This window comes from Neoarius graeffei, chromosome 6 (assembly GCF_027579695.1).
Source record: "Neoarius graeffei isolate fNeoGra1 chromosome 6, fNeoGra1.pri, whole genome shotgun sequence".
Lineage (NCBI taxonomy): Eukaryota > Metazoa > Chordata > Actinopteri > Siluriformes > Ariidae > Neoarius > Neoarius graeffei.
In genome coordinates this window covers 59,085,558-59,096,556 of record NC_083574.1, presented here as the reverse complement: position 1 = coordinate 59,096,556, position 10,999 = coordinate 59,085,558, and the positions used below count along the sequence as shown (strand labels likewise).

The following is a 10,999-nucleotide window of genomic DNA, read 5'->3' as shown; positions in this document are numbered from 1 at the left end:
GCGGGGTACACCCTGGACAAGTCACCAGGTTATCGCAGGGCTGATGCATAGAGACAAACAACCATTCACACTCACAGGATAAGCAGCTACAGATAATGGATGGGGGTACCCTTTAACTAATCTTGTGCATTTCATTAGTAATACCTGGCTGTTAATGAATCTCTTAATGATTGTGGAAGTAGGAAGAGTGTATTTATTTTTTCCACCTCATTTCTGAATGTTGCTGAACATTACATTTGGGGGAAAAATGATTACATATTGAAATCTATTGTGTTTTGTTGGGGTCACCTGAGCTTATGTGTTTGTTTATGGATGTTAGTTAGGACCACACAATTGCTATTTAGGCCCTGATAAATATAAACCTACCACGAGCTGGCCTAGTGGTTAGCGTGTCCACCTCTCAACTGGGAGATTCTGAGTTCTACTCATGGTTGGGTCATACCAAAGACCATCATAAAAATGGTACCTACTGCCATCTGGCAAGGCACACTGCAATACAGATGTGGGTAGGGAGTCAAACTCTTGCAGTTATCACAGGACTAGCCCCCCACTGTAAACCTAGCTATATAATAGACAAGAGTCTGAGGGTTATAGAAACAGAGATCTGTGCCTCAAGAGCTGGTTAGTGATGGGACAAGAGACTGCCTGGGAAGATCAGATCCTGGTGTGGGAGGGACTTTGAAATATAAACCTCGAATTGAAGGAGGGTTTACTTTATTTTTCTCATGAGTGTAGATTTTGATGGGGCAGGATGACATTAGTAACAAAAGCCTGAAACAAAATTAAGCAGAAGAAGCTACCACACTTATGCTCTAGGCTACCTGATGCATTTTTTGAGTAACCCCAGAAAAGGCAGTTGAGAGTCGACAACATACTGTCACCCAGCATACAGCAGCTCATTTTGAGTGGTTCTTTTTCTCAGCCTTTTGCGTAGGTAAAAAGGTCACTGTGGTGAACATGCATTTCTAATGTACAGATCATGTGCACTTCATAATCCTCCTTTCTTTCTGCCAATATTTGTGATATCTTACAATAGAAGTGGTTCTGTACATTATAGACACACTGTCTGCACTTACATTTTGCCTTTGCTTGCAGAATCTTATTATATTTAATTCTAGTGATTGCACAACTAAAAAAGTGAGCAAATCAGTGGAACGTCAGCTTATCTGTGCAAGAGCAAAATAAAAAAATAATCTTTGGTCACTCAAAAGAAGTAATTAGTATTGCATTAGAATTTAAAATATATTGAGTTGTGTCTGAGAACTTTATGGAGATTAATGTTTGTTGACCAGAGATATACTGTACCCGTATATGGTGAGGGTCTGCACAACCTGCTCCTATTGACAAAGCACCACAGATTTAATAAGAAATTGTCTGGGATATATTTGCTCCTGCGGTGTAGTGGTTAGCAATGTTGCCTCACAGCAAGAAGGTTCTGGGTTTGAGCCCAGTGGCTGATGGGGGCCTTTCCGTGTGAAGTTTGCATGTTCTTCCCGTGTCTGCATGGGTTTCATCCAGGTGCTCTGGTTTCCCCCACAGTCCAAAGACATGCAGGTTAGGCTAATTGGTGACTCTAAATTGACCGTAGGTGTGAATGTGAGTGTGAATGGTTGTTTGTCTCTGTGTATCAGCCCTGCGATGATCTGGCGATGTGTCCAGGGTGTACCCCACCTCTCACCCATAGTCAGCCTGGATAGGCTCCAGCTTGCCTGCGACCCTGCACAGGATAAGTGGTTATGGATGGATGGATGGATGGATGGATGGATGGATATTTGCTCCCTTTTAAATAGTGTTTTAGTGCTTGAGAGCCTAAGTAGCAGTTATTCCAATTCTGCTGTATTTGGATTATAACTGATGTTAAAACAAAGCATCCTACTGTGTCATCATCTCATATAACTGTGATTTCTCATGAACAGCCCCCATTGTGGAGTTGTGCATCTGTGCTGACATGAATGTGAATGAATGAATGATGGAATCTGTCTGTGAAAATTGTTTTGTGTATTTACTCATTAAATTCAATCAGGCAAAAGGTGATCTATCACACAGGAAATCCTGCGATTGGGCCACCACTCCAAACAAATCAAATTTGTACTTGCTTATTAAAACATAGCCTGAAGGGTTGAATCTAGTTTACTTTCAGAATTTGCTGCTCATTTTATAGGCACATAAAACTGAATAGGCTGCACAGTGAGCAAATATCTTCATTTTGTCTTGCTTTCTGTAGCTTTCTGTCCTTTCATGTGCAGTAGATTGACTACAGGTAGAATGAGGGTCCAATCTGATGTGTAGGGGAAAATGGGATGAGAAGAGGTGAGAAAAACTAAGGAAGGGAGCTAATGGAAAAAGCAAGATGAGGAAATGGGGAACATGAGTGTGAAGGAGGAAATCAGTGTAGTGTGAATGGATTTCAAAATGAGCATTGAATGCACATGCATCAAAATTACCTGTGGTGATACATACATCTTCCGATGCACAAACTTGGGCACATCATCAGTGTTGTATCCTGGCTTCATTGGGTGTTTCGGGTCTTACAACAGACACCCTCAGCTAGGTGACCCGACCGGGGTTGATCAAGCCCTGGTCTGTGTCCAAGTGGCATACTACGACCTCCACTTGTCGCCCCTCTTCAGCCAGAGCCATCTGGATACCTTTTCTGCCGCCTCCACATTATTGTTAATGGCCCTTCTCCTGCTTTGACCCATGAGCCCCAGGATTCCATAGGCCTTGCTGAGGGAATGGCCTGCAAACCCCCGACAGCCCACCTCCACTGGCATGTACCTGGTCCTCCACCTGTTCCTGTGGCAGTCCTCCACAAGCTCCTGATATTTTGCCCTCTTCCTCTCCTGTGCCTCCTCCATCCTCTCTTCCCAGGGCATGGTCAGCTCCAAGAGGATCAGCTGTCTCGTGGCATTTGACACCAAGATGATGTCTGGTCTCAGCGCGGTCTGGGTGATATGAGCTGGAATCTTTAGCTGCCTTTCTATGTTGACTGACATCACCCAGTCTTGTGTTGTCTCATTGCCATGGCACTAGATGTTCTTTCTTCCTCCACTGCGGAGTGCACCTCTTCCTTAACCAACATTCGCCTCTCTTTCTCACTGGTGGTGTTAAATAGGGTCAATGGAAAACATCCAAGCCCAGCTCTGCCACAAGCCATGCTCCCAAAAAGGACCTTCTGCTGTAGGCGAGCTTCTGCCTGCTGCACTGCCTCACCTGCCTTCCACTTCCTCCCTGTCTTTACAACAATCCCTGCCCTGGTTACTTTGCTGTCCCCTGATCTGGTGTACTGCAGATGTTCTCTCGCTCGAGCCATGATGAACTCCTCCCTGATTTGACCTGAGAGGGAGCCTGACCTTATTGGTGTTCCCATACAGAACAATGCTACACAGGCTGTGTGGCAAACCTAGCCACCTGTGAAGATAGCTGCTCACCTTGCGCTCAAATCCCTGTACTGCAGTCATAGGTACCTCATAGATGAGCAAGGGCCAGAGGATTCTTGGGAGGATCCCGTGCTGGTAGACCCATGCCTTGAATCACCCAGGGAGACCAGACTTGTCTCCCACCTTCAATGATCCCTTCAGGTCGGCGTTGGTTGCCTTGATGGAATCTGTATCCTTCAGGCTACAGTTGAAGACTTTTCCGAGGCTTTTCACTGGTTTTTCCATAACTGACGGAATTTGGTCTTCTCCCAGCCTGAAGTGGAATCTATCTGTGACCTTCCCTTTTTTCAGGACCAAAGAATGGGATTTGGTGGGTTTGAAGCTCATGATGTCAAGATGAGATATTGCACCTTCTGTCGAACATGGTGCTTGTCGAGTGCCACTCCTATCAGTTTATGTGGTATTGAACCGTAGGTGTTGGTGAGATCCAGCCACAGTACTGCCAGGTCCCCTCTGCCCTCTCTTGGCTCCCTGATGAGCTGAGTCACCACACCTGTGTGCTCTAGGCAGCCCACAACACCTGGTATGCCTCCCTTCTGTACTGAGGTGTCAGTGTAATTGTTGTTCAGCAGGAAGTTGGTGAGTCTCTTGGCCAGCACACTGAAGAAGATCTTGCTCTCTACACTGAGCAGAGAGATAATCCAAAACTGATCAACCTTCTCAGATGTCTCCTCTTTCAGAATAAACACCCCTTCCGCATATCTCCACGACTGGGCGATCTTCCCTCTTCTCCAGATCACCTTTAAGGCCCTCCAAAGCCGGTGTAGTAGCTTTGGGCAGTTCTTGTAGACCTTGTAAGGCACTCTGCTTGGGCCTGGTGCAGAACTGGCTCTTGCTCTCCTTACCACTTCCTTTAAGCCTAGGTCACAACCAGACGTACAATTTTTTGGCCATGCGATTTTTGGCGTTTCCCAAATCGCTGCGTTTTTTTTTTTTTTTTTTGTTCGTGGAGAAAAACGCACGTTGGCCATAAGTTTGTCTTGCAATCTGAAAAAAACATAAGCGCCCGTAGAGTTTGTTTGACATGACAAAGAACCTCTGTGGCCGGTCTGCGGCCAGTCTACGGCTCGAAAATCAGCACGTCACATGTGCGCCCTCCATGCATTTCTTGCATTTTTTGCACGTAGACCGGCCGTAGGAGCACATACGGCCGGTTGTGACCTAGGCTTTAGGCTGGGCTCCTCCAGGTTAAAGTCTGCTGTTGGCTCTGGTGGAGTTATGAGAGCCTCACATGTTCCCAAGGGTTGGTCTCTCCTGCTATCACTGTAGGTGCTCTTAAGGTGGTCATTAATGGCTTCTCTCGAGCAGGTAAGATGGCCAGTCCTCTTCTGACCTAGAAGTTCCTTGGTCAGCTTGAAAAGGTTGGCCAGGAATGCAGCTCTTCTCTTTGCCCTCTCCCTATGCCTCCTCCTTTGGTTTTCTACCCTCCACAAGGTCAGTAGCTCCTTCCTCAGGATCGCCTGCAGATCTGTCAGACCTTCCCTCTCCATAGCACCTGCCTTCTTATACTGCCTCTTGAGAGCCTTGAGCTCTTCCCTGAGGCACTGGATTCTCCTTGCTCGGTGGTTTGGAGCATAGGCTTGCGGTGCGGGCTTGGCCTCCTTCATCCCGAATCACTTGGCTGTGATGTTAACTATGATTGTAGCCATAGTAGTCAGCCAGCGGTCTACATCCCCCTCAGCCATCCCCTCCAGAATCTGGTCAACGTTGCCATCAAACAGATGCCACTCGGTTGTCTTTGAGGACTGGGGCCACTGGATCCTTGAGTAGGCTGTTGGAGTGTCATCGTGGACAGCTGGTGCAGGTGCTGCTTGGTGGCTCTGACAGTTCTGTTAATGTCTGGCAGCTGATGGTAGTTGTTGGTTCTGGGTACTACTTGCCATTGGGTCAGCCAGTAGGGTGCTGGCAGCAGGCGTGACCAATACAGGGAGGCTCTGGGCACTGTGGTTTGCCTCTGGGCCTAGCTCCTCCGTCGTCTCACCAGAAGATGCTTCTATGCACTGTGTCGCCACTACCCCTGTTGTGCACCCCTTCCTGGCCTGATGTATCTTCAAGCCCCTGATGTTCTTACAGGCCTTGCCACAGGTGCATAGTACTTGCGATGTCATTTGTCCGTTGTCCTGTGTCGTTAACCTTGGGTCCGTCCGGTTGGGGTGCTCATTCTCCCCCTCTCTCAGGCACCCTTGAGGGTCTTTCTCCTTTGTGGTTTTTGTAGCAAGATTGGGTTCTTCCTGTAATTAATTATATTGAAATTACATTGCATTGGAGTCTACTATGCACACATCGTTAATCCTTAGTTCATGAGAAACACCATTTTGTATTTTTATAAACCACCTTTGACAGCTTCACAGCTCAGACAGACTATAATAATAATATACAGTGCATTTAACAATAATACTAGATTATTATTATTATTCACACAAAAGACTCTAAAGCATTGCATCTTTCTGATCATTGCTGTCTGATTAACTGATGAGTCATGCATCGAGGAACAGACACAGATGCTCAGTTTATGATTCACTCCTTATACATGATATTCAACCTGTTGTCAAAAAGAGAAAATTTGTTGTTTTTCCACTATAGTCAGCTTGACTTTACCATCTTGTTCAAGTGTATTCCAAATGACTCCTGTCTCCCTGTTTAAGTGCATTACATGGGGTATAAAATAATGCAAAGAGTAAACTGAGACTAACTGGCTGCAGTCGCATTACAAATTGCATTTTGAGGTGACCTATTGATTAACTGAATACACAAAATAATGTGGTTCATGGTGGAGCTATCCATTACGGATGATGAATGAATGAATTATTCAATTCTAGTGAATTAATGAATGAATTGTTCAATCCTACCTTGCTTTTTTTGTAAACTGTAAACTATAAATCAGAACTGTTCATAATTGCAGTGTAGTCAGATTAACAAAATGACTGTGAGAAAAGACACAAGGAAATGGTTAATAGTGAAACAATTATTCATCGTCCCACTACTTTCCCTAGGAATGTGAGAATGTGACTCAATTACATGTGGTGTAAAAGCCCACAATTTTAGGATTTGGAATGTTAGGATTCAATATCTGATAGTGGCTTAGATATGTCCCAAAGCTAATATTTTCTACACACACATGGGTCAGAGATTTATGGCATTGTTCTTTTATGCGGCTCATAAAACAGCAAACCACAACACCCCACCTGGGCTTAGCAGACTGCAGGGCAGCTTTAGCTGTCCAAGAGACTAGAGTACATTCTATTTCTCTTTCTGTGTGTGTCTAAAAAGCAACGATTGATTCTGCTCTATCACAATATTATCATTTTAATCACACTTAGCTGAGAGTGGTCTCTGGATGTGTCCCTGTGGAATTGCAAGCGGCAACTGTGGGCTTATAATCACTGTGAACACAGGAACAGTGATGAATAATCAATGGTAGGAGGATTAAAAGAATACACAGGCCTTTACGGAAAAAAGATTAATCAGTTATACAATCTGGTTTCCAAAAAAAGTTGAGACGCTGTGCAAAATATAAATAAAAATCAGAATGCGATCATTTGCAAGTTATGGAAACCCTATATTTCATTGAAAATAGTACAAAGACAACATATCAAATGTTGAAACTGAGAAGTTTGATTGTTTTTTGAAAATTATATGCTCATTTTGAAGATGATGCCAGCAACATGTTTAAAAAAAAAGTTGGGACAGGGGCATGTTTACTACGGTGTTGCATCACTTCTATTTTAACAACACTCTGTAAACATTTAAGAACCGAGGAGACCAATTACTGTAGTTTTTAAAGTGAAATGTTGTACCATTTTTGCCTGATATAGGATTTCAACTGCTCAATAGTCCAGGGTTTCCTTTGTCGTATTTTTCATTTCATAATGCGCCAAATGTTTTCGATGGAGAACAGGACTGGACTTAGGCCGAATGCGATTTGGCATTGTCCTGTTGAAATAAGCGAGGCCTTTCCTGAAAACGACATCATTTGGATGACAGCATATGTTGCTCCAAAACCTGTACATATCATTCAGCATTAATGATGCCTTCCTAGATGTGTAAGTTACCCATGCCATGTGCACTAATGCACCCTCATTCCATCACAGATGCTGGCTTTTGAACTATGCGCTGATAACAAGCAGGATGGTCCCTCTCCTGTTTAGTCTAGAGGATGCAGCATCCACGATTTCCAATAAGAATTTAACATTTTGATTCATCAGACCTCGGGACAATTTTCCACTTCGCCTCAGTCCATTGTAAAGAAGCTCAAGCCCAGAGAAGGTAGCAGTGTTCCTGGATATTATTTACACATGATTTTAACTTTCATTTGTGGATGCAGCGACAGACTGTATTCGCAGATGATAGTTTTCTGAAGTGACTTCCACTGCAGAATTGTCTGTTTTTAATGCAGTGCCGCCTGAGGGCCTGAAGATCATGGGCATCCAATATTGTGTTTTCGGCCTTGTCCCTTGCATACAGAGATTTCTCCAGATTCTCTGAATCTTTTGATGATATTATGTACTGTAAAGGTTGTGATCACCAAATTCTTTGAAATTTTACATTGAAGAATGTTATTTTAAATTGTTGCACTGTTTGCCCACACAGTCATCCACAGAGCGGTGAACCCCTCCCCATCTTTACTTCTGAGAGACTCAGCCTCTCTTGGATGCTCTTTTTATACCCAATCATGTTATTGATCTGTTGCCAATCAACCCAATTATTATTATTTTTTTATATTACAGAACTTATCCCATTTTTACTTGACCCTGGCTCAACTTTTTTTGAAACATGTAGCTGGGACTAAATTCAAAATGAGCATATATTTTATATTTTTTAGTATATAAAAAAGGGGTGGCATGGTGGTGTAAGTAGTTAGCACTGTCGCCTCACAGCAAGAAGGTTCTGGGTTCAAACCCAGCGGCCGATGGGGGCCTTTCTGTGTTGAGTTTGCATGTTGTGGCTGTGTGGGTTTCCTCTGGTTTCCCCCACAGTCCAAAGACATGCAGTTAGGTTAACTTGGGCTGAAGTGCCCAAGAGTGGCAGTGCGTGTATGCAGCAGCTTTGTTCTCCTATGATGAACTAAATTTCATTGTACATTTGTGCAGTGACAATAAAGGCATTCTATTAATTAAATTTCTCATTTTCAACATTTGATATGATGTCTTTGTAGTATTTTATATAGGGTTTTGATGATTTGCAAATGATCACATTCTGTTTTTATTTACATTTTACACAGTGTCCCAACTTTTTTGGAATTGGGGTTGTATATTCAATGAGAGGGTTACTGTAGGTCCAAGTTCTTAATCAATGTATTTGATTGTGTATTAACCATGCAGCCAAAATAGGTTGTGTCATATTTAGCTATAAGTGATAGCATTGCAGCATTATTATTCTCTCTCATTTAACACAAACAATTCATCAGCTAATTACCAAGACCTTCCTTGATTGAATCTGTTGTGTTTAAGAAGGTGGATAAAGGAATCTCTGTAGGCTTGCAGCTTTTCAGGACCTGAGCTATAGCCCAAAAGGAATGCTGCTATCTCGTGTAAATAATTAAATGCTACAACAGGCATTATTTTGCAATTATTTTAAATAATTATACACAAGTGCAAGCAAATGAGCAGAGCAATATTGCATACTGGGAGCTATTGATTATATATATAGTCTGTACTCAACACAACACTACACAAAACAACATGAACAAAGTCATAAATGATCAGTTTTGATCAAATGTACTGTAGTGTGTCTATTATTTTTTTATAATGTAATGTAAATTCAAAATCCACCTCATGCATATCAAAATAAGTATAGATAGTATTTGTTCATGTTTGGAGTCTTGTTCATGTCTCTTTTTGATAGATTTGTTTTAAAATTCTTTTACGCTGACATACAGTTCAGGTTTTTCCAAACATTACTGCAGTCTGAAAAATCATTCAGTGACATTCTTCACAGCCTGAGCAGTTTTGCAATGAAGACTGGGAAAATGTTGCCAGATATACAGTAGTTGTCCTTTCTTAGATATACAGTGTTACACAAGCCAAGCATTAAATGTATAGCCAATGATTTTCCCAGAAGATAAACTATCTGTTCTGAAGCTCAAAAAACAGCATTCAGTATTCTCTTGACACTATACCTGAAAAACTAATGTTTGTGTGTTGCCTAGGCTAGAATGTCTAGTGAACTGACTGGCAACATGATTGTCCTGATTGGGTGGACGCTGGTAGTACACATCCCCCATTAACCTGGAGGCAATTATTTTATTAATAGCTACGTGAATGTGAAGACAACCTACTAATGTTACAAAAGTTTTCTGATTTAAAATTCACTGACCCCTTGTTTAAAGCATGCCTTTTCTGTAAGTCTTGAATGTGCTTCGATTCCTTATATTCTCATGAATTCTCCTTTCACTTTGAATCAGCCAAGTTCAACATCTATGGGAGATTTTGGCCGATATGTCAGACAGTGTTCTACCATCATCAAAACTCAAACTCATCATCAGAAATCAAATCACCTCACTTCCAGTGACTCATAGAATCCATGTCAAGGCACATTAAATTGTTCTGGAGGCTTGTGGTGGCCCCTGCTAAGACACTAGTGCACAAAGTTTCAAGAGAAACAGGACATGTCAAACAAAAGAAAATGCATTTGAACTGTAGTAGGTGCTACCAGTTGATATGCAAAATGGCTGAAGTAGTTTATATAGTGCATGTACAGTATACAGTGGATATAAAAAGTGTACACACCCCGTTAAAATGATAGGTTTTTCTGATGTAAAAAAAAAAATGAGACCACGATAAATAATTCCAAAACTTTTCCCACCTTTAATGTGAGCTATAACCTGTACAATTCAATTGAAAAACCAAACAAATCTGTTAGTGGAAAAAACATAAAAAATAAAAAACTTACAATAAGCTGGCTGCATAAGTGTGCACACCCTTAAACTAATACTTTGTTGAAGCACCTTTTGATTTAATTACAGCATTAAGTCTTTTGGGGTTCACACCTGCCATCAATTAAAATGACTGATTAACCCCAAATAAAGTCCAGGCATTTACTCAGTTGCATCCTCCAGCAAAAGCCAGGGCTCACAGAGAGCTTACAAAGCATCAAAGGGGTCTCATTGTTGAAAGGTATCAGTCAGGAGAAGGGTACAAAAAATGTCCACGGCATTAGATATACCATGGAGCACAGTGAAGACAGTCATCAAGAAGTGGAGAAAATATGGGACAACAGTGACATTACCGAGAACCAGATGTCCCTCCAAAATTGATGAAAAGACAAGATGAAAATTGGTCAGGGAGGCTGCCAAGAGGCCTACAGCAACACTGAAGGAGCTGCAGGAATTTCTGGCAAGTGCTGGTTGTGTACTACATGTGACAACAATCTCCCGTATTCACCATATGTCTGGACTATGAGGTAGGGTCAAAGAAAAACATCCAAGCCCGGCTAAATTTTGCAAAAAAAAAAATACATCAACTCTCCCAAAAGCATGTGGGAAAATGTGTTATGGTCTGATGAAACCAAGGTTGAACTTTTTGGCCACAATTCCAAAAGGTACGTTTGGCGCAAAAACA

General features: G+C 42.3%; 1 pseudogene; it reads right to left on the bottom strand.

The window, feature by feature from the left end:
• Nucleotides 1-2,995: 2,995 nt before the first annotated feature.
• Nucleotides 2,996-5,089, bottom strand: LOC132888302 (uncharacterized; annotated as a pseudogene).
• Between the last annotated feature and the right edge of the window lie 5,910 nt (nt 5,090-10,999).